Source organism: Arctopsyche grandis, chromosome 13, assembly GCF_051622035.1.
Source record: "Arctopsyche grandis isolate Sample6627 chromosome 13, ASM5162203v2, whole genome shotgun sequence".
In the NCBI taxonomy this organism is placed as follows: domain Eukaryota; kingdom Metazoa; phylum Arthropoda; class Insecta; order Trichoptera; family Hydropsychidae; genus Arctopsyche; species Arctopsyche grandis.
The window spans coordinates 21,204,227-21,226,325 of NC_135367.1; the positions used below are offsets into that span (position 1 = coordinate 21,204,227).

At 33.8% G+C, this 22,099-nt stretch overlaps 2 protein-coding genes across 2 annotated transcripts in view; one reads left to right on the forward strand and one right to left on the reverse strand.

Moving 5' to 3' along the window:
- nesd (SHC binding and spindle associated nessun dorma) overlaps window positions 1-22,099 on the reverse strand; it is a 325,057-nt gene that overhangs the window by 125,919 nt on the left and 177,039 nt on the right. The window lies entirely within an intron of this gene.
- The window catches only part of ck (unconventional myosin-VIIa ck), a 68,264-nt gene continuing 62,167 nt past the window's right edge, over window positions 16,003-22,099 (forward strand). Inside the window, exon 1 of the mRNA XM_077443983.1 lies at window positions 16,003-16,249. The gene's annotated coding sequence lies outside the window, so the exon portion shown is untranslated. The remainder of the gene's footprint in view (window positions 16,250-22,099) is intronic.

The window sequence follows — 22,099 nt, forward strand, 5'->3', positions numbered from 1 at the left end:
ACATATAGTTATTTTAAAATCGATTTACAAAAAGGGATACTAGAATACGATTAAATGAGTACAATGTACCTGCACAGAAACAAATTTAAATTATGTCTGCCAACCGGAAGCATTTTTTCTATCATCCTTGAGGAGTATTTTAATTTTTGCTCAATTTTTCCTTGACCGTACTATTATTTATTTACATATTTCATTAAGTGCCCATTAAATTATGAAGAGTGTCGCTTTTAACCATATTGGTACTACATATTTAAAATATCAAATATTATGTGCATTCATTGATTTTTATTTACATACATAACGGCCGACATGTTTGTTGAAAGCCGCCATTACATGATTTCCACATTTTGCAGGCAATTTTTATCATTATTTTATACTATAGGTACATACATATGAATCGAAGCAGTACCAATCATTTCGTTTTCAGTCGCTTGGAGAGACATTCCACAATGGACCCATGTACGACATGATACAAAGGATCAATCAGGATTTGGATTAATCACATACACTTACAACACAAAAACCACCAACGTATCATCAACTCTAGGAACCACCTACGAAACAAAAACATGTTTTTCATTCACTTAATGGTAGGTATAAGAATCAGTACTTAAGTTTGAGTGCTATCAGATTTAATCGTTGATGACATTTAAAAGATCCTGCTGCATTAATCATTCACCGTGTAAACAGAATGGTTCTCGGAAACCGAATTTGGACCAACTTTTCGTCGTCGACGTCACAGATTTTCTCGGTAAGACGACCTTCTGCACGCACCCGACTTCCCACTCGACTCGATTTTCCTCAGACCATCATCACCGTCGATTGATGTGCATTCCGAGCACGGAGACGGGTGACAGGTGAAGCTGTCGATTGACGTTTTTCTCAACACCGGTGGCGAAGAATTCAAAAAATGCCGCGAAAACGTGCAAGCCGCGGCGCCACCTCAATGCAAATGGACGCGTCATCGTCAACGCTGAATACAGATCGACACATATGCTCATTACCGAAGCTAAATAAAACAAATAGAGCAAACATATGTGCAAATCGAATGAAACGATCGCACTTCTATCCGCGTCTCCGTTTCGTATAAATTTGCGCTTAATATGACCCGCGTCGTCGTGAATTCCGATACGTGTTGCGATTTTTAATTTCAGGTTTATGTGTAGCGGGTATGATATGCAGGAAGTCAAAGCCTATTTGTGTTTAGTAAACTTCTTGATTATGATAGCCAATGTTCCTCAATCTTAACCAGCAGCAGCGTGGTATTTCACAAGAGTAGTCGAAATATGATTTTTTTAAGTGGAATTTTATTTAATTCTCATATAAAGACAATTTAGTATATTATCCAGTGGCGGCTCGTCCATACGCACTGCGGTAATGCAGCACCCCCAAGGAAATTGAGAAAAATTTAATATTATTATATACATAAATGTATTTATTTTATTTTATTTTAATAATTGAAAAATCAACAGACAGGATGTACATAGATATGTATAAAAAAAAACAAAAAGTAAATAAATAATATATGTAACATCCGAGTCCAATAATAGATTTTTACAAAAATGAAAAAGATAAATATAAGGACAACAAATTAAAAAGTAAAGAATAAAGGCATGACAAAATATGTAGAACATTGCATAATTAAACTATAGTATTAAAATATTTGGAAAAGGTTATAAAATAGAATATAAGAAGAAATTGAAATTTACAAATATAAAACAAATGAAAAAGGTAAATACAAAATAAACAAATGAAAAGGAAAATAATGAAAGCTATAATATGATTAAATAGCACATTAAATAACTAAACTAAAGTATAAAAATATTGGAAATATTGGAAAAATAGAATAGGAGAAAAAATGTATGTATATTATATGAAAATATCAATATTATTTAAGCGTGTATTAAGCTCGCCCGCACACCGATACATCCAATAATGATCATACATCGCGGTACTAATATCAGAAAGTGAGGCATCGTTTATGATTTTGTGCAGTACGGTTTTCGATGGAATATGCCGAGTGGGCGAAGGAGGGGCGCGGGGGCAGCTAGAAGCTTGGTCCGTACTGCACTCCCAACAGTGCTATACACATTTCTTGTTGCGTTCGTGTGCGCTCGACACGCTCCTCACTTTTCGTCATTTCTTCTGCACCTTTTGACTTTCCTTCTACACCTCTTACACTTTCTACCTTTCTACACTTCCTTCTACAAGTCACTTTAAGTATTTAAGTTGGTATCAAAATCAAGAGAAGCTGAGCCAATGTTTTCAAGAACTTAAATATTGTTCCGAAAATACTGATAAAACAATAACAGATTCTACCAATTTACTGAATACAATTTTTTATTTTGGTCAGAACTTTTTCACAAGTTAATGCCGCATCTAGAAATTATTTATAACCAAATGCAATCTAGTAATATCGATGCATTTTCAATTAAAGAAAACTTGCTTGAAAACTTAAAAAATGCCAATGGAAGATCTACTACTAACCGCTGAATCATATCGAATGCTAGATAAAGAAAAACTTCAAACTAAATTAGAAGTGTTTTACTCAAGGAAAGAAATGCATAGTATTAATGATATATTAATATTTTTAAAACTTATTTTTGCAAACAAAACTTATTCAAATTCTGCTTACAATTTCAACTACCTCTGAGCCAGAACGGTGTTTTTCATCAATAAATAAAATAAAGACATACATAATTTATTAAATTATTTATTTATTTATTTATTCTAAACAGACCATTGTGGCATAACAGGAATTCCTAAAGCGCCACAATGGTCAAAAAATATAACACAAAAAAAAAAAAAAAAACAAAATAACAATTAAACATAAACATAAATACATCCATACATAAACATAAAAAATAGCATTTAATAATAACAGATAAAGTAAAAATATCAAATAAAATATAGCATAAGGAATGCCTTGCACCTACAGCCAGTTTCAATAAATATGTAAGAAACAACTACAAATACAAAACATCCCTGTAAGGCCCAAATGGAAGAGAGTTAATCAAAATTTCACTCATAAATCACAATCAATCATGAAAACAATGATGAGCGCAGACTACCAGATAAATGGGTTAGAGTAATTTCCGACAATTTACGCTCACTAAGGTGGAAAATATCACATTCAGTCTCGGCAGCAACGATTTCAACATACATATATAAGAAACACAATGGTTCAGGAAAGATTGACGGCTTTGTTTATGCTGTCAATTGAAAAAAAATGATTATGAACAGTGAAAAATTTAACGAAAAGGTGATAGACCTTTTTTCAAGGAAAAAAGACCGATCATTTTGATGTTAATAGTAAAATATAATCCAAATAAACATTTTTTTTATTTTTAATCAACCGCAGCACTCCCAGATATTTTATCCACGAGCCGCCACTGATATTATCCCTATTAATTCAATTCAAATTCGTGTAAATACGAGTAAATACTAGTACGAGTTTTTAGCTCGCAATTTTACCGATTTAAAATTCAGCTCACTTCCAATTAACCCTTTTAAACGAAAACAAAAAATAGTGTTGCCAGAATACTATCCCAATAAACATGTTTCAATAGAAAATACTCAATATAAAATATTATTAACAGTGGGAAAAAATCCCAAGTGAAAATACGTACTTTTGACTTTTGATTCGAACTGGACGACTACTTAGAGAGATTTGAAAGCTGAAAAGTGCTACAAATGAAAGATAAAATACCCGAATATAGATTCCAATATTCATTTTGTGCAGGAAATTGACAGATTTTGAGACATCGACCGAACAACACCGAGATATAGAAAAATCGCCCGATTTAAAAAACACATGTATTTCCGAATGTCGAGCCAATCAACATTTTTTATTACCAGATTCGCATTTACTGGGCATATGTCTATAAGAAAAGTCATATCTCGTCTCTGAACCATTTTTCGTGTCGAACAGTGTTATTAGAATAAAAAATTGATGTTCACATATTATATAGTACCAAATTACCTAATTTTTCTTTCAGGCTCGGCTTCTACTTTTTGACTATGGAAGTCTCTTTGAATGTTGCTAATTAAATTAATCAAGGACTAGGATGTAAGTTTTGTCTTACATCAAACTGAACTACTCTGATCCAATCTTATATAATATTATAAAAAAATAAAAGGCGAAGAATAAGACGTTTATGGTATATTGATTTTAACGGATAGTGAGATTTAAGTACCAAAGTCTTATTTTTAATTGTATGTCATCAAATTTAAAATCTTTTTAATATTCATATAATAATAAATAATAAGTAAAATCTGAATAGAACAAAACTTTGTTCTATTCAGATTGTATTCTAATGTGATGTGATTTGTTAATGATCTCAAAATTTGGTTTATTTTTGGAATAGATTTCTTAAATTTTTGTTTTTATGACCCACTTTTGTAATTCCAATGTTGATTAATTCCTCCATTCAATTCAAGTGATTACATACTTACCCAGAAACGTATCTATTCATAGTAATGACTTTCTGTTAAAGTTTTCAGTTTGAAATTAGATTTTTTTTCGATTAAATTTACATTTATTTACATATTTTGTACATATATTTATTTATATACACCCATTTTTATTAACACGACACCTACATATGGTCAAAATTGTACATACACATGTAAGTAATATTCAAGGCCAATTACATTACAATAGTCAAGGTCAAACATTATGGAGAAATTTTTATAAGACGAAAGAAACACATTATAAGACGCTGTAAACTAAAAATTTGCAAGAAATAGAACAGGATTGCCTATTTATTGAAACTGTTTCCAATGAAATCAGAAAAGTTGGCAAATTCTGAAAGGAATTTGTTCGACATTGGAGTCACACGTCCAAGATCCGGCCAGCAACAAAGTCAGGAATCGAACCCGTGACCACATAATCGAAAGCATTACATCTATGTTGCAGATTAATTTAACATGCCTATTTAAAATTATTAACTAAACTTGGACTTGTCGTAGTTCACCACTTCATAAGCATTGAGATGAATTAAATGAAAAAAATGCATTTGGGGTCCTCGAACGGTTGAACGAGATAAATAATAAATATAAATATGTATAATAAAAATGCTATATTTTAACAGGTATATTAATATTAATAGTCTTAAATATGATTAATTTTACTGTATGGAAATTCATTTTTGCAAAGAATATGAAAAATTTTCCAACCAACCGTTGTATTGTATTGTACATATTTTCCTGTTATACCTTTTTAGTCAGACTTATAAATATGTTTAACATTGTATCTACGTTATTCAAACAAAATGTTTAATTTATTTAAATTAATACTCGACATAAATTTATCAATGCTCGCAAAGTACATATATGTATATAGTATACAGATATAGTGAAAAAATGGTACATTTTCCTGAACCAATTTTCTTACGCAGTTTTCGTCTTCCAATGACGTCCATCATTATATCCCCTATATGAGGCATTGAATTTTGATCGTACGTATCATTCCTAGATACACATTTTAATGATACAATACGAATAATATGACCGTCTTGAAACATTCCATGTATCGGAATGCAACCCCCATATTCATTAAATAGAAACATGTATGAGTTTTGAGTCACGTACCACGCACACTTGCATTCAAACATTCTTCAGCGAGTTAATTATGGCATATGATGGTTTATAACATATTACATATATTTTTAAAATAGTTCAGCGCAATATGCAATTGATTTTTTCCCCACATTGAAATATGTGTCGCGTATAAATCGATGATAAATTGACATCGGACGCTGCTGTAAGGATAAATTACGCCTTAAGCCGGTCGTACACCCGTAACTATTATAAATAATAAACGCGAAGGCTTCACACATGACCGTTAAATATAACTGCATGACTTTCATTTCCTTTTGCCGACCTTGATATAGTGCAGAGTCACCTTGATGACTTGAAAAAATCGGGGGAATTCTTTATGCACTCGATGCATATTGTCATTAATCACTCATAACAACACTCGCTTATAAATTTTGTTCACATGCTTTGTAGCCATTGTCAATGAAAATGTGATCTTAAGTGGTCATTCCTCTTATATTGTCTAGTTTGTAGTTTGTCGCAATTAAGTGTGTATTTCCAAGTTTTTGTATCGTTTTATTTGGGGTTAAAAAACCGGAAAATTTGATCAATTTTCAACAAAAGGCGGATCCTACTACTGTCTGTACGTAATAAAATGGATGTTTAAATATTCCTGTTTGCCTTATCTAATATTAGTTAAATGATTATGTTAGATAAGACCGTAGTCAATTAGTTAAATATTATGGTTAATTAGTTAAATACTAAAGTGATTGACTGACTGTCGATTCACAATTACAGCCGTCACGCGCTGGAAAATTTCGAAAGCTGTTTTTAGGCATTTGTACAAATTTTTTCGATTAATCAAAGTGTACGTACGTCATTTGTGTTACACTGATTGACCTCGAGGTCCATCTTCAACCGGATCTATTTAATTTAAAATGTGTAAAAAATTACCGATGTCTATACTATGATTAGGCACATAGAAATATTTTCGAACTCAACCCCTTTGCTGTTAAATTTGGCATGTAAATTTGTTTTAAAATTTTGGAGAAGCTCACATTGAATCATCGATTGTTTAAAAATTCAGCTTAAAAAAAAATAATCCCTTCTAATATCGCAAATTAGGGTAAACTGCGTAAAAAATTTCACTGTATAGTTTTACTCAAATATAATAGATATATCCTGTTATTTGTTTCTCGGCAAATATGAGAACATTTCCAAAATAAAAATACACACAAGTGTCATCAATCCTTTCAGGTGTGTGTCTCCGTCAATATCGTCGATAAATCATCCGAATCGTCGGATAAGTCGTAAAAATATATTTAAAAAAAGAGATAAGTTTCATACGAATAACCGCACATACATACATATGTATGCTCGAACGTTTTTATATCCTTTAAAATGTATGTAAATTATTGTTACGAAGGCGAAGTGTCGCAAAAGCGATAAAAAACGTTGATATATCAATGCAAAGTGAAAATTCGCGATTTCGTCGTCTGTCAAATACCATAGGTAAAGTTTTAAATTAAATTATATTGTACTGAATAAAAGTTTGAGTATCTCTACCGCGTGTTAAAATGACCGAAAAGCTGTCGTCAAGCAGTCTATCGTTTTCGATTAAACGGCTATAAATCAACTGAAAGATTTGTCTCTCTCGTTTGTGGATGTATTAATAATAATTTGAATTTAATTTATGCTTCTCGTAAAATACAAAGATCGTTGTATTTTACATACATAATGGTGAGCTTTTTTCCGTGAATTTTCAGATTAAAGAATCGTCTCGTTTACAAATGTTACGATGGACATAAATATGCCCATTTGTTTTTTAAAAGTGTCGAAGTTCTTTATTATTAGATAAATGCGTTTTTAACGAGCCGAATGAAACATCGTTGTAGATAAATCGCCACCTATGCTTTTATACATATATAGGCTTTTCTGAAAATCGTTTAAAATTGCGGAAGCGTCAAATTTTATATTAAAAAGATTTCATTTGAGTTTGACTTACTCATAGGATGTCGAATCGACAGAAATAGTTCGACTTTTCTGGAATCTCATATATAAAAAAAATACTTTCTCATAGACCGAATGACAAGTTGGATCTCGTGTAAAGAGGTTGTATGAATATATGTACATATTAACCAGAAGCATAGATTAGTGGTTAGCATATAATGCTTTCGAACAAAGTGGTCTCTGGTTCAATCCCACCGATTGCTGCTGGCCATATTTTGTATATATGACTACAGGTCGATCATTTCTTATCAAATTTTGCCAATTTATCTGATATTCATCGAAATAGTTCCAACAAATTAGCAACCTTTACCAATTTTCTCGCAAATTTCGAGCTTTCAGCATCTCGAATTTTGCTAATTTAGTATGTAAAATGATGCAAATTTGACCATAGATGTACATATTTGTGGATCGATGTTTGTATTTACCGTGTATGTATATCTAGTTACAATACTTCTGTACATATAATGTTTGACCATATACATTGTCATGTTTAATGTTTATATATGGTTGTATGCCTGTATATATACATAGGTATATAATTAATAATTCTTAATCTGTATACAGACTCGTCGATTTGGAGGAATCTGTAAAGACGAGAGTGCATGATTGATCGAAACCTAAATCAGCCCTACTTGAGGTAGTGGTAGTGATAGTGGCCTATTATGATATGGTCCGCCGCGTCGTTCGCATGCACGGACTCGCCATCTCAATTCTATTCCCTTCAGGGCACTGGCGAATTGTTACGAATTGGCATTCCGTCGAAGACAAATTTTTTACAAAAATATTGTGATTTGTGTATATCAAAGATTATACATAACAATAACTCATATTGATATAACGTCCATAGTACAAATGTTGCAAGGGACTCGGCTAACGAAACGATTCCCTCAGTAAAAGATAGATAAAGTAAAAACAGTAAGAAGCGCGCGGAAACAAATAACGAACCGTTGGAAGGTTGCATTCTCGATTAATTGTTCGACAAATCATTTAAAAGAACTTTTGAAGACAGATAATATGTCATTAACACTTTGCCCGCGTCACCAAATTTAGCGAACATGCCCTGTACGCGGCTGCTTTTTTGCGGATTTTGTTATCTCGTTTTCGACTATAAATATAGGTTGTAATATTTTTTTGAATTTTACAACCTATATTTATTTTTTTTGACTACTGCCATCTATTGAATTTGGTAAAGTATACATTTAGTAATATTTTCAACCAAGTTATAAAATTTTAACGCAATAGACGGCTCTTATACAGGTTGGAACTTCCAAGAAATCTATGCGTGTCTTGCGCGCTGAGGGCATGTTCGCTAGGACATGTATAGTAGTCGTACGCGGTGGAAAGGTTAAGAAAGATTATTATATTAAGAGTATAAGATATTTCTGCTAGCACAAAATTATACTCGCCACTTCAAGACAGATTATTATAATTAAGAAAAATATTTTTTTGTCCATGTCCACTTTTTTAAAAGGCATGGCATGCCACTGATACATACATAGGTAAGCTTCCATTCACATAAGGATATCCTGGAGATGTAGGTTTAGAACAAAATTATAGATGAACAGAGAGGAGGGGATAGATACTTGATTTGATGACCCGGTGATATGAATGAAGCTTTCTTTTGAAACCTATTTCTATGAAGACATAGACTAAGTCGCAGTGTACATTTAGTAGTAGGCATTTAAGTATTTCTTCAGTAGGAATTTCAGTATTTCTTATATAGCTACTGAAACGACAGAAGCTCAAAGTAGGTGTGAACAGGAAGCCAATGACTCAGCCAGAAGCTGGTCAATGATTCATGCAGACTATCTAACAAAAGATAGGACAAAGTATCACTGTTAAATTGTCGTGTTGTGTGAATAGCCATTGTGCAAACGGTTTGTTTATCGTCTCAATCTATATAATGTAGCTATTTACAAAGTGTACGACAGAGATAATTTTAAACTGCAACAAAAGGATCGCCATTCGTTCGGAATGTGCATATTCTCGTTGCGATTCACGCGTAACCTAATTTTTTAGTTTAGATTCCTTTTGTTGTAACAAATTCGTGATTTTTTTTGTTACACTGTGCGCGCAAACGTGCTTTACGTTAAAAGTTATATGTACGTAACTAAACCGGATTCTCATACGTGTGCCACATTTTTTTCCACTCGTCTGAGAGTAACCTATGCAAAGCTGGCTATTATTTATTGAGACTAACAATCAATCTGGGTTATGTCGTGACATAACATTTCGCTTTAACCGTGCAATTTCACAAAACAATGAATCGACATACCGTATACTTATGCAAGTGTACGAACGAAACGAATTCGTATTCGTCGATCGATATTCATAATTGGCGCGCAGGCGAACGTCAACTTGACATTTGAGGCCGTAACGCGCAAAAATTCACCCATCAACCGAAAGGGAGGAATACGAAATAAACGCACGAATGTTTTAATTGAATTTTAAGCGTGTCAAATTATATTCATCATTTACCATATGCATTGAATGTATTCATTTAAATAAATTTGCCGAATTGCGTAGAATAAATTGACCTGGAGGGGGACGTTCACCCCGCGAGGGAGAAGATTTTGACTCGTAATCAACTTTACGGGTCTTTTTTGAACGTCCTTCGCCGTAAAAGGTAGAGGTCATTTTTTGTTTATGGTACCGGTTTTTTTAAACGCAAAATTTGATGATCCGTAAAGAAAATGTAATGCATGCGTGCCGTTTACGTGCAAATTTGCACGTTCACCTCACCGTATATGTATAAGTGAATAAAAAAGTTGACACCCGATCTGTATACCTATCTATGTACAAGTCGGAAAATCGAACCGGAACTGAACTCCATGAAAACCCCATTTGAAATTCAATACAATAGTAAATTTCAAACGCTCATATGCTTATACATATGTGTATAAACTGGCTTTTTTGTACGCGTTTACAGAAACAGACAAAAAACCCCGAGTTTAGTTTCAATGATCAAAAACTGTTATGTAAGATGACCGTGTCCGGGTGAAAACAGGAATGAATGTTTTTTAAAAAAAAAAAAAAACACAAAAAAATTATTTATACAATATAAATACCCATCGCTATTATATATGCATCAAATTATGATCGGTGAGAAGTGTCTTGTATAATATTAACCTGTTGTTTTTTTTTTTTGTTAACCAAATTGATTAACATGTTCGAAGGCGTATATTATATTAATAACCCTTTCCAGGTAGGGATAATCGAACGCAGTGTGTGGTCCTGAATCGGAATTATAGCCCTTTCCTGCACGTTTCCCTGGAACTTTAAGAGTATTATTTATAATCTTGTTTACAAAAGTAATGTTCAACCTTAACAACATCCGTATTTAAACGCGGCGTGTCAATCTTAAACTAATATGGTGATAAATTGTTTTATTAGCTCGACAAATAATGTCCACGTGCTGTTAATTGGATATAAAAACGAATTAAAATTCATACCCATGTATAATATTTCAACTTATGGAATGTTCTTATGTTTTTAAAACAAATGCTAAATTTATTCAAAATCTTTCGTCTAGTAATTTCATCACTCGATTCATTTAAATCAAAAAAATAATAATTAACACACGGGAAATCCCACAAATTGTCGATGTACAAATCCCATATAAATTAACACTCCAACATCATATTGAGTGGTACATCAATCAATCATTAATTGTAATGATTTTCCAACGTACGCTATGATTCATTTGAATAATCAAGTGAAAAGTGGTTCCTAAAACTAGTCGCACATATAAACATGTACACATGTGATCGGTCGTGATCTTATCAATGCAGAAGAACATTGAATGTGTACATTTTTATGCAAATAAATAGCTCGTATGTGATACGATATTTCTGAATTTGTTGTGTTGAATGATGATGTATATAATTAAACAATTAAAAGGTGAACAGTCATTTTATTATAATCCAGAAAGGAGGCGAACGTCACATTGCTGGTAAATTACCTTCCTGGAAACGTTGATGTTTGTTTATGAAACCTAATTGACAAGGTCGTGGTTCAATCAGTAGTAATGTCGATTCGAAGGATAATTGCGTGCTTATTGCAGAAACGTGATTTAAATTTACTGATATTAAAATATTCCGAGAGACCCCTTTATTAAACACACCTCTATGAAATTTACCAATTCGCATGTTTCATATAAATAAAAAATGCTTTAAATTTTATTTCGCTTTTGTGGAATGCCCCACAAAGTATTGGGTTACTATATACATATATGTTTTGTTTTGCTAGATGTGTATTATAATTATGTGTTAAAAAACTCGTCGAGTTACTTATATCTATCATATAAAATCGCGTGAATCGTAATTTTTCCATTGGTCCATGAGAAAAACCCAAATTCCCCAAATTCCAAATCGGGTTTATACATTAACGATATTTATTGGTAATTAATTTTCTGCGAATAATTCACGGATTCATTGGTTGATTAAGTCTACATATTTGTGGTTCTACGTAGAGCGGTTAATGATTAATAACACTTATACGTATGGCATAATAAATCAAATTCGACATTTTTAAAATACCAAAAATATATTAAATTAAGGAAAAGATTTTGACACTGTTGATATTTACTGCATTCGTAAACATGTTTATCATATAAAATATTTATAGAGAAAAGGCTTGGAAAATTTAATTTTTCTCAGTATAATGACATCTATGTTTGAACAATAAAAACTATTGTAATCTTTGATGATATGAATATTTTTTATTCAAAATTATTTATCAAAATATTTAAAAAAAATTTAGCATGATCTCTTAAAACCAAATTGAAAACATTGATACTTGAAACAGCTACTAAAATCGATCAAAAAAAAAGTGATTAGAAGTTTTTTTACTATTTCAGGAAATAATATAAACTATTTGTATTAAAGTAATAATAATAGTATTAAAGCAACAATTACTGGTACCTTTTAACAAATACAATATTCAGATAAGTAATCCTATCTTTGTAGTATTTTATTTTATTTGTCAATCGCCTGCCATTTCTATTTACCTGCTTCCATCGATAAGAAAACACTAATAGGAAAAATTAAATTAAATTAAAATTAAAAAATTAATTAAAATTAAATTTTTCTAGAGCAAATAACAAAAAGGATGATAGTTGAAAAATATTGATTGTTTTATTTCAAATTTATCAGTTATCATCAAAATATAACACATATTAATGTCTCTTTCCTTATTATACCTGTTGTCAGAAATTACATCTTATCAGGATTTTGGACATGTATGTATGTACATATGTATATATGTATGTATAGATGACTTCTATATTCAGACTATTTTTACTTCATAACCAGTGAATTTTCAAGAGCTTCTACATAGAAAACATTTATTCAACCTAACCTGTTATTAATGTATTCATAAATAAACCCTTGAAGATTTTTTTTCTATTATTATAATATTTCACAGAATAAAAAAAAATATTATAATAATAGAAGTGTCTTTACCAATAAATCGCCTAAAAAATAGAAAAATAAATAAACATGACATAAAAATTCTTAACTCATCAAACTAACTCAACAGTTCTAATTGGTCGCGACCTCCGTAACCTAGGAAGTGGTGCAGAAAATGACGAGAGATGTGACAAATGTCAATGGCAGGAATGGGAGAATTGCTATAAGCCCTGGTTACAAATACCGAGCGAAGCCGGGTAAAACCACTAGTTTAAAATAAAAAATAAAAACAAATGAAATGCTCGGCTAAGCTAAGCTGTTCTACCAAGTATGTGATAAAAAGTATTATGTATTTACCTTACCATATATTTGAAAATTTCAAACGAAATGGTGCATTATTTTATATACGACTCATTTCCGATAAATTTGAACTTTTCAAATACAGAATTAAAACTTCATAAAACTCATATGGAACCCGTTGCCGGCCGATGTGACAAATGTCAATGGCACCATCCAGTGAATTTAAGAAACGGAGGCTATGAGGAATGGGAGAATTGTTATAAGTAGAGTACGGATAGCCACTTATTGTTAAATTGTTGTAAATGCTTTGTAAAAAAGGTTTGGCAAACCTTTAACAATGCATTTACAACATTTGAACAATAAACGGCACCTTGGTTATCCGGGCTCTAGTTATAAGCCACGGTTCCAAATACCGAGCGAAGCCGGGTAAAACCACTAGTTTAAAATAATAAATAAAAACAGATGAAATGCTCGGCTAAGCTGAGCAGTACTACCAAGTAACTGATAAAAAGTATTATGTATTTACCTTACCATATATTTGAAAATTTCAAAAGAAATAGTGTATTATTTTATACTAGCTGTATTACCCGGCTTCGCTCGGTATTTGTAATATAAACCGCTTAAACATGACTAATCTAATAGTAAAATTTTATTTGACTAGCTTTATTTTATATAAATTTATTTGAATACTCATTTGTTTTTTTTATTAAATTGACTGTCACGAACAAACATATATACATATATAGTAAGTATCTTATAAAAAATTATATGTACGCCCAGCGGCGTCTGCGCCCCCTAGGGCTCCGTTCTCGGCATCCCTTAGGAGGGCGGAGATACATACATACATACATATATACAAAGTCACTTTCCAAATTAGCCAGCAGCATAGCTCGGTCGTTAAGCTTCTGCTTAGCGTCAAGAAGGCGCCGGGTTCGATCCCTGTGCCCGGGCCTCGATTGAAAATGAATTTTTCGGAGTATGCTGTTGGTCAGACCTGGATTTGTGACGCCAGGTTGATCATTTCCTATCAGAGTTTGCCAATTTTCTATGATTTCATTGTTGAAACGGTTCCCGGAACAAAAATTGGCTAAAATCCTTCCTACCTACTATGTCACCACTATTTGAAGTTTGATTGACGTACAATAAAATTTATGTACAATTCATAGATGTCGCATTAATTTGCGAGTTTTTCAGTGTCTTGTAATTCAACGACTTGTAATAAAGATGCTGCATTTGTATTTGTAATTGTAATTTGTAGGAAGGCGCATTGGGATTTACCTGTAAGACCTTCCTGGTATATATGTATGTAAAAAATAAATAAATATATTAGATACGATTCATATTTTAAGGGTCTACGTGACGAGCCAGAATGTTAAATTATAGAAAACACAAATATCGGAAGGCAAAGATCGAAAATCGAAAGATCTTAAGTCGAAAGATCAAAAAAAAAAAGAGTGCATGGTAAACCGGTGCGGTGCAAGCGCTCGACAATCACCATACAGACTGAACGACAGATAAACTGGATGGCAGCTTTAAACGCAATTCTCGTATTTTCGAATGATAGATTGCACATCAGATGACGAGTAACCTTTCGATGTGCACAGATGCAATTATTAAAATGGCAATTATTAAAATTGAGTTGGATCTTTCTGGCGAGTTTAATAAGGCAAGATTCGACAAGTTCCGAATCTTGCGGTCCAACTCAATTTTAATAATTACCATTTTAATAATTGCATCTGTGCACATCGAAAGGTTACTAGTACGTCATCTGATGTGCAATCTATCATTCGAGAAGACGAGAATTGCGTTTAAAGCTGCCATCTGGTTTAGCTGTCGTTCAGTCGCTTGCACCAAACCCATGGTAAACGATAAATACTCACGTACATACTCACTTAATTTGCGCGAGCAGGGTACAACAGCAACAAGAGGAACAGGCTTTTCCTCCCGTATTCTGCACGCGCACATTAATACGGAAGGAAAAGCCTGTTCCTCTTATTCCTGTCGTATCCTGCTCGCGCAAATTAAGTGAGTATGTACGTGAGTATTTACCGTTTACCATGGGTTTGGTGCAAGCGCTCGACAATCACCCGACAGACTGAACGACAGCTAAACTGGATGGCAGCTTTAAACGCAACTCTCGTCTTCTCGAATGATAGATTGCACATCAGATGACGAGTAACCTTTCGATGTGCACAGATGCAATTATTAAAATGGTAATTATTAAAATTGAGTTGGACCGCAAGATTCGGAACTTGTCGAATCTTGCCTTATTAAACTCGCCAGATAGATCCAACTCAATTTTAATAACTACCATTTTAATAATTGCATCTGTGCACATCGAAAGGTTACTCGTCATCTGATGTGCAATCTATCATTCGAAAATACGAGAATTGCGCTTAAAGCTGCCATCCAGTTTAGCTGTCGTTCAGTCTGTCTGGTGATTGTCGACCGCTTGCACCGCACCGGTTTACCATGCACCCTTTTTTTTTTTTTGATCTTTCGACTTAAGATCTTTCGATTTTTGATCTTTGCCTTCCGATATTTGCGTTTTCTGTAATTTAACATTCCGGCTCGTCACGGAGACCGGATTCATATACGATTCATTTCCGATGAATTTGAACTCTCCAAATACAGAATTATAACTTCATAAACGTAATATGGAAGCAACGCCCGACTCCGGCCGCTTATGCAATCCGCCCTACACCGTGTTCAGAGGTACGTAGAGCCAGAATAGTCGACAATCGCACCTGTACAGGTGGCGCAAACCGCAGTCACAGGTGTGTCGGTAAAGCAGTTCAGCCGGTCGACACGCAGGCGGTCCGCGGCGGCGGCCGGCCGTCTTGCACTCTCCGAGTTCCTTTCCAGACCACTCGACCACTCGACCACCCACAAACCCACCCACCCACCCACTCGCCACCCCCTTCGACACCCACCACCCCGTCGAGATCGCGGAAAAGCCGCCGGCCCAGCACATCGGAGGGGACATGCCACGCGTAAGTAAGCCATCACGCAACAATAACCAACACCAACACCGACACCGGGTTTCGCGTCTGACCGACCGTTCGAGTCTTCTCCGCGACTCGTCGACCTCTCCGCACGCCGACGAAATCCAAAATACCGACGAAAAAACGCCGATCTCTGAAAATTCCCGACAGCGGCCAATCGACCACATTAACTACCGTGAAATTCCGACTGATTTAATCGATCCGCTTAATTGTTGCATATGTGAGTTTCATTTCGAGCGTCCGACATTTTTTTTAACCGTATTAGTACGGCTTCCTCGTTTACTCGCGCAAAGTACACGTGTACACACACGGCTTGAACTCGACGATTATGTATGTGTGTGGGTTGATTCAAAATTTGACGGTTACCAATGAGTGTGTGCATTAAATGTAAATTTGATTCGCTCTATTTATTCGCTCGTAAGTGGTGTACATATGTAGTTTGGCGTGCCTGTTTCTGTTTGCTTTTTGTGGGATTTTTCGCGTAATTAACGCCCCCTGTGTATGTGTATGTGTGACGATCCAAGTCCGCATTTATATAATAGGTTTTATGAGTGAACTATAAATACTTGTTCTGTGTTATTGTGATTGAGTGTCAAAGTTATGAATATGTAAAGCAGGTTAGCGAAAAGTGGGAGTGTGTAATCGTCCCGATTGAAGGAGTGGTCGTTCGTAATTTATACGGGAAGAGGAATGTGCCCGAGAGGCATGACGAGTGAGCTAGTTTGGTTTTATCGTGAAACTACATATAATAGTATAAATTCCAATTTGATAGAATTGTTCTATTAAACAAAATTTGAAATGTAGTTGTGATTATTTTATACATATATTGAGTGTGTGAATTTATTATGCGAAATTATAAATATATGATGGACACATTTCAGAACGCTCCCTTCTCTGAAAGGTAGTGGGATTGGAGGTGTGGCTTCACGTCGAGCGAAAGAAGCTTTGATGCGTTTTTAACTGTTTTTATTCGTGTTTTCCTTGATGATGCTCAAAGTCATCAATAAAAAACCAGTTATTTTAATCTCGTTTATAAATTATCCGTTTCAGCTTTAATAAAAAATATAAATAGATAAAGTAATAATTAAAAACAACCATTGCAGCCTTGTAAACGTTTACAAGTTGATCATTCGAACTTTGAGTAGACTTTGATACTTTGAAACCATCGATTAAACATAAAAATGATATTGATATTTGATCTCACTCATTCATAATGAAACATACAAATTGGTAATTGATCAACTTATATTATAAATACGTCTGTTTTAAACGTTTCAAATAAGTCTAAAATGTGTGATCATTTAGCTAATTGTTAAAAGCAAAGTATTGCATGAATCAACTCGTTTGAATTTGATCAATTATTTTGTTTAATTTGTTTTCTAATACGACTTATATCTACCAACATGACGTGTGTGTATATTTTACTACAGAAAAACTCTTATGAATGTACGAGTATTAATATCATCAAATGTTCAAGTCATCGTTATAAATATGATGTGCATGATTTGTTATAATAACGCACAGTTTGTTGTTGATATCACATTTCATTAAAATTCACCCGTTCATGCAACACGATATGGTAATGGGCTTGCCGTGGTGTTTTTTCGAGTAATGTTCGATCATTCGACTGATATTTAAATCGCGTTTCACTGATACATTGTTTCCGTCGGCGAGATTCGCACAAGATCAGCAAAGAAAGTCGCGCGCGAAGAATTTTAATTCACTGAAAAATGTGCCGACTTGGTTCGTTATATCATGTAATCATACTGTTTAAGTACATACGTACGATCATGCGTGATTCGATAGAATTATTGGAAATTTTCGAATCTGCGTTGAAACGATGCTGGTTCAACGATCGAATTACGACTTTGGCATTATTTGTATGGTGTGCAAGTACATATGTACACTCACAGCAAACCGATTTTTTCCATTGTAAAAATTAGCACTAGTTCGCTAACATCAGCTATCCTATCTGTGTGTAGAAAGCTGTATGAGGCTGGACAAAAAGTGTTGTTGAAGTTTGGCCGCGTATAAATTTGCTGATTTATTGGTCCCCGTTTATCAGATCAAAGAGTCGGGGAAGTGCGACGGAGAAAGTGAACACAATTCAGAAGATGACTATCTCGTCGTCGTCTTTGGCAAATTTTCACCGAGGTCGACCATTCTAGACGATAATAATTAGTTGGAAGTTGGAACGGTCGGTTGAACGAACGATTACCCAGCCGGAATGACCTCGTTGAGGATCTTGGTCACTGATTACTCACACCGAAGTGCTGCTATTACGTGGAGGCTATATACCTGTATAATTTGAGCAATCATCTGACTTTGTGGTCCTTTGTAAGGTGTGACTCGACCCGAATGTTTTCATATATATAGATAGATTAACCAGCAGCATAGACAAGTGCTTTCGAATAAAGTGGTCACGGGTTCAATCACACCGGTTGCTACTGGCCAGACCTTGAATATGTGACTCCAGATAGATCGAAGTTCTTTATTATTAGATAAATGCATTTTTAACGAGCCAAATGAAACATCGTTGTAGATAAATCGCCACCTATGCTTTTATATAGGCTTTTCTGAGAAGCTTTTTTGAAAATCGTTTAAAATTGCGGAAGCATCAAAATTTTATATTGAAAAGATTTGACTTACTCATAGGATGTCGAATCGACAGAAATAGTTCGACTTTTCTGTCGATTCTCATATATAAAAATGCTATCTCATAGAGCGAATGACATGTTGGATCTCGTGTAAAGAGGTTGTATGCATATATGTACATATTAACCAGAAGCATAGATTAGTGATTAGCATATAATGCTTTCGAACAAAGTGGTCACGGGTTCAATCACACCGGTTGCTACTGACCAGACCTTGAATATGTGACTCCAGGTCGATCGTTTCCTATCAAAGTGTGCCAATTTATCTGATTTTCATTGAAACGGAATCGAACAAATTGGCAAACTTTACCCATTTTCTCGAAAAATTTCGAGTTTTCGGCATTTCAAATTCAGATGATTTGTTTAAATGCTGCAAATTTATCCATATATGTCTCTGTGTATCAATTTTTGTGTTTTCCTTGTATAATATGTAGTTACAATACTTCTGTACAATGTTTGACCATATACACATGTCGTGGTTAAGAGGGCTGGACAGCTGCACCTTGTCCATACAAACGTACTATACTTCTCCCTTCCTCAATTATGGCACTAGAGAAATTATTTTTTAATATGCTATCGATATCCACCATTGGGGTGCATCTATCGTTTTATTTTTTTGATTAATTATTTTTTAAAGGAGCTAGGAGCCGCTAAAAATCTATAAAATCGCCTCTTTTTTACACCCACGAAACGAGTCCAGCGTGCTTATTTAAAGGTCGATTTTTAAAAAAATACGCCAATAGATGCACAGAAAGTATCTTTCTCATACCGATGATGAATTTTTTTTAAAAATTGGTCTAGTTTTGGAGGAGAAAATAGTAGAATATGAAACCTCGATTTTGTCAATTTAAAATACGTTTTATCTGGTCGAAGCGCAACTGTCGCATTCACTCAATATATATATTGATATATATTGTCGCATTCACTCAATATATACATACACTCAATATATATATCGAAGAAAGGAACGGTAACAAAATTAAGGTTTCGGGTGTACAGCCCTCTTAATGTGAATATATGGGTGTATACCTGTATATATAATTAATAATTCCTAATCTGTAGACCACACTCGTTGCTTTGGAGCCATCTGTAAAGACGAGAGTGCACTATTGATTGAAATAAAATAAAAATATATGCATTAAATATATGTATATTACATATGTGATCGTTTATTCTGTAAACTTGTGTGACTTATTGATTTGAAGCATGCCCAATTCGATATATCTTGGTCAATTTATTCTCCCATCATCATAATGCTAACGACTAAGGATCATAGCCACTTCAAAGAAGTGCTGGTCAAAGAACAAGGTCTTCAATAATAGAGAATCCATTATTATATATTAATCGATTGAGTCGAAGATCTGTCCTTATGCAGTTCGTTCGTTCTGTCTTCTTAATGCATTATATCTTAGAATACTTCAAACAAATTGTTTTTATTTACGTCGCAATATCGTTGACAGAATTTTAAACATCTTTCTGCAAGCGCACCTTAAAAAACGTGTGTGTCTTTTAATCCTCAACTATTTAAGTATGCAAATGATTTGCAACGTCTTTAATTGATCCTGACTTATCTCTCGTCATCTCTTCAACCAGAATTGTCCCTATGGGCTTTCCAGCCTAATCTTTGTACAAACACGTCACAAATAATTTGAAGCCTCAATATTTTGATTGATGTATACATACATAATAATATAAAATAGACTTTTTGTGAAGAACAATGTGTTACTCATATAATCATAAACTTTGGATAACTCTACTAACTATTCGTAAAATACGTACTGATCGATAGCAGGTATGGAAATCCCAGATATAAGCCATAACCGTAAATAGTTTTATGAGCACGACCGATACTTGAACTTTAGTTTTCGATGTACCGTACTGCAATTGACACATTTCCAAAGTATGTATGTCTCTGATTATAATTAATCATAGTCGACTACCTATGTAGATGTGTACCTACACGTATTGCACTATTTATGTCTCGTTAATTTTGATCTGCCGTCATTTGTTGCCTAACACTGCTGATATTATAGTTCACCCACTTTCCCGCTGCATGCGTATAATACAATCAAGTGGGTGTTCTAAAAGTCTAGACATGTTTTATGGCGACTTTGAATGCACGCGTGGGATGATCATTAGTGAAAATTCACTTTCGTCCAGTGCAAGGCTCACCGGTCGATCGATTATGACGATTATGTCAATCTGATTCGACATGCATTTTCCATATGCGTTTGAGCATAGTTTATATATATCATATTAAAATTACCTATGTATCTACATATGTATATATGTATGTACATACATAAAATTGGAACACAGATCTCATAACTCAAAATAAAGTTCACCTCGTTTCGTTTGATAGTTTCGTGTATTACATGTAATGTAACTTGTCAATATACGTAAAATATACTGATTGTTCTTATTTCATTACGTACTATCATAAGTGCCAAAACAGGAATTATGCCCAGATGACACACATGTGTATGGTTTGACTATTTTTTGTTCATAAGTACCTACTTACTAATAATATCAAACATTACAACCAAATATGTATAGAATACAATCGAGACATCTATAGACAAAATTTAATACACAGCCAATTGGCGAGAAATATAATATTATATGTAGGTAGCATATTTTATTTGAGATATTAAAACAAATTTGAGATATTAGAAACTCGAATTTGCTAGAAACTGGGGGAGGATGCCGATTTATAAGACCAGTCACAACAATTAAGCTAGAAAAATTGGAAAATTTCAACAAGAGATGGTTGATCTCTATTTTTATAAACACCAAGATCTAGCCAGCAGCGTATTTGGTCGGGACTTGAACCCACAACCTCTCTACCGGTAAGAAATAGCTCTTCCAGTGAGCTACGTTATGGCTATAGCGCTTTATTGACATATTATGCATTTGAGTACAATCATCGACTTATTTTTTTTTTTATTAAAAAATTCATCATTATATTTAGTACATACATATATGAAAATCATTCCTTATGAAATCGTTTGTTTTTTGTGAGAATTGTGTATGACGGGCGCACGATTTCCATTAATGCCTCTTGCGGATTACAAGTCAACGTTTTGTTTATATATGTAAATAGGTTATGTAAATATGTTACAGTCCAAGTGTACATTTCATTCGTACATGGACGTGCTAGTTTGTTCATACACGAACCAATCCT